Source organism: Arachis stenosperma, chromosome 10 (assembly GCF_014773155.1).
Source record: "Arachis stenosperma cultivar V10309 chromosome 10, arast.V10309.gnm1.PFL2, whole genome shotgun sequence".
NCBI classification, from domain to species: Eukaryota; Viridiplantae; Streptophyta; class Magnoliopsida; order Fabales; family Fabaceae; genus Arachis; species Arachis stenosperma.
This window is the reverse complement of record NC_080386.1, coordinates 44,266,930-44,270,549: the sequence shown is the minus strand read 5'-3', so window position 1 is coordinate 44,270,549 and position 3,620 is coordinate 44,266,930.

Here is a 3,620-nt window from a genome sequence, read left to right as displayed (position 1 = left end):
ATTGGCTTTTCAACTGGGATGTACTCTGTTATTCCCATCTTCACTCCGGCATCTTTGCAGAGCATAGAAATTAAGCTTGGATAGGCCAATCTGGCGTCTTTAGAGTTCCTGTTTGCTACTTTGTATAGCTCACATGAGATCAGTTGATGGACTTCTACCTCTTTTCCCAACATGATGCAGTGAATCATGACAGCTCTTTTGATGGTTACTTCAGAACGGTTGCTGGTGGGCAATATGGAACGCCCTACGAAATCCAGCTAGCCTCTGGCTACTGGTTTTAGATCCTCCCTTTTTAGTTGAACTGGGTCGCCAGTTGTGCTGGTAGTCCACTTGGCTCCAGGAACGCATATATCTTCCAAGATCCTGTCCAATCCTTTATTGACCCTCATCATTCTCCTATTAAAGGAGTCTGGGTCGTCTTTTAGTTGAGGAATCTTGAATATCTCCCTGATCCTGTCAGGATTGGTATGAATGATCTTTCCTCTGACCACAGTTTTATGATCAAAGATAGCAGCTCCAACGATTCTTTGCCTTTCTGTCTGCCATAGATTAGCATAGAACTCTTGAACCATGTTTCTTCCCACTTTTGTTTCAGGATTGGCCAGAATTTCCCAATGCCTGTTTCTGATTTGCTCTTGGATCTCCGGATATTCATCTTCTTTCAAATCAAATCTGACTTCCGGGATCACTGATCTGTGACTCATTATTTTATAATAATGATCTGAATGTTCTTTAGATAAGAACTTCCCTTGATTCCAAAGTGGCTTTGGAGCGCTTTCTTTCTTGCCCTTTTGGGTGGGTTGTTTTTCTCTTGGGGCCATGAATTTGATGATCACGGATATCCACACCAAACTTAGAGCTTTGCTTGTCCTCAAGCAAAAAGGGAAGAAAGAAGAGGGATAGGAGGAGAGCAGTGTGGATGATGAGGAGGGCGCCGAACACAAGATATAGGGAGGGGGGGTGGGTTATTTTTCGAAAAATAAGAAAGAGATAAGATAAAAGATATGATTTTAAAAGATATGATTAGAAAAAGATATAATTTTTAAAAGAGAAAGATATGAATAAGAATTTAAAAGACAAATCTGAAAAATTTAATTTTGAAAAAGATTTTTGAAAACAAATTTTTAAAAGAGTTTGATTGGATTGAAAATTAATTTGTCCTTTATGGATTAAGATACCTTTGATATTTTGAAAAAGGGGTATTAGAAATTAGGATTTTTAGAACTCTAATTTGGGATGAGAGATGATAATTTGAAATATGTTAATGCAAGAAATCATGAATTGAAACATAAAAGTTTGGAAAAAAATATAAAGAAAAACGAAATTGTACCTCCTCCCACCATCCTGGCGTTAAACGCCCACATGGTGCATGGTTTGGGCGTTTAACGCCCATGTGATGCTTCTCCTGGGCGTTCAACGCCCATGTGATGCTTCTTTCTGGCGTTGAACGCCAGGAAGTCCTTCTTTACTGGGCGTTTTTCTAAACGCCCAGAATGCTAGCAGATTGGCGTTAAACGCCCAGAAGGTGCATCTTTCTGGCGTTTAACGCCCAGAAGATGCTCCTTTCTGGCGTTTAACGCCCAGAAGGCTACCCTTACTGGCGTTAAACGCCCAGTGAGTGCTTCTTTTGGGCGTTTAACGCCCAAAGTGTTTCTTACTGGCTTTTTCATGCCAGTGAACTTCCAAATTTCTCTGTAACTCTTGGGACTTCAGTTAATTTGTTATTCCACCTTTGAAGATACTTAGACCTAAACATGTAAAGAAAGAAAATTTATTTAATTAGTAATTAAACTTTGTATATGGCTGGGTTGCCTCCCAGCAAGCGCTTCTTTAATGTCATTAGCTGGACTATCACTGATTCTTCAATTAAGTCTCAGTCTTGAGCATTCTTGCTCAAAATTGCCTTCAAGATAATGTTTAACTCTTTGTCCATTGACAATGAACTTTTTGTTAGAGTCATTATCTTGAAGCTCTATGTAGCCATATGGTGATACACTTGTAATTACATATGGACCTCTCCACCGGGATTTTAATTTCCCGGGGAATAATTTGAGCCTAGAGTTAAATAGCAGAACTTTCTGCCCTGGTTTAAAGACTCTGGATGACAATTTCTTATCATGCCATTTTTTTGCTTTTTCCTTGTAAATTTTTGCATTTTCAAAAGCATTGAGTCTAAACTCTTCTAGCTCATTTAACTGGAGCAATCGTTTTCTCCAGCTAATTTGGCATCAAGGTTCAGGAATCTGGTTGCCCAGTAGGCCTTGTGTTCCAGTTCCACTGGCAAGTGACACGCCTTTCCATACACAAGCTGGTATGGAGAGGTCCCTATAGGGGTCTTAAATGCTGTTCTGTATGCCCACAGAGCATCATCCAAGCTTCTTGCCCAATCCTTTCTGCGGTTAATTACAGTCCGTTCCAGGATTCTTTTAAGTTCTCTATTTGAGACTTCTGCCTGCCCATTAGTCTGTGGGTGATATGGAGTAGCCACCCTGTGGTTGACTCCATAACGGACTAGAGCAGAGTAGAGCTGCTTATTACAGAAATGAGTACCCCCATCACTGATTAACACTCTGGGGATACCAAATCTGCTGAAGATATGTTTCTGGAGGAATTTTAACACTGTTTTAGTGTCATTAGTGGGTGTTGCAATAGCCTCCACCCATTTGGATACATAATCCACTGCCACCAGAATATAGGTGTTTGAGTATGATGGTGGGAAAGGTCCCATGAAGTCAATACCCCATACATCAAACAACTCAATTTCCAAGATTCCTTGTTGAGGCATAGCATAACTGTGGGGCAGGTTGCCTGATCTCTGGCAACTATCATAGTTAAGCACAAACGCTCGGGAATCTTTATAGAGAGTAGGCCAGTAGAAGCCACTCTGGAGGACTCTTGTGGCTGTTCGTTCACTTCCAAAATGTCCTCCATACTGTGATCCATGGCAATGCCAGAGGATCTTCTGTGCTTCTTCTTTAGGCACACATCTACGGATTACTCCGTCTGCACATCTCTTAAAGAGATATGGTTCATCCCAAAGATAGTATTTTGCATCTGTGATTAATTTCTTTGATTGCACCTTACTGTACTCTTTGGGTATGAATCTCACTGCCTTGTAGTTTGCAATGTCTGCAAACCATGGCACTTCCTGGACGGCTAGTAATTGCTCATCCGGAAAGGTTTCAGAAATTTCAGTGAAAGGGAGGGACGCCCCTTCCACTGGTTCTATTCGGGACAGGTGATCTGCTACTTGATTTTCTGTCCCTTTTCTGTCTCTTATTTCTATATCAAACTCTTGCAGAAGCAGCACCCATCTGATGAGTCTGGGTTTTGAATCTTGCTTTGTGAGTAGATATTTAAGAGCAGCATGATCAGTGTACACAATCACTTTTGATCCTACTAAGTAGGATCTGAATTTGTCAATGGCGTAAACCACTGCAAGTAGCTCTTTTTCTGTGGTTGTGTAATTCTTCTGTCCATCATTTAGCACACGGCTGGCATAGTAAATGACATGCAGAAGCTTGTCATGCCTTTGTCCCAACACTGCACCAATGGCATGGTCACTGGCATCACACATTAGTTCAAATGGTAATGTCCAGTCTGGTGCAGAGATGATTGGT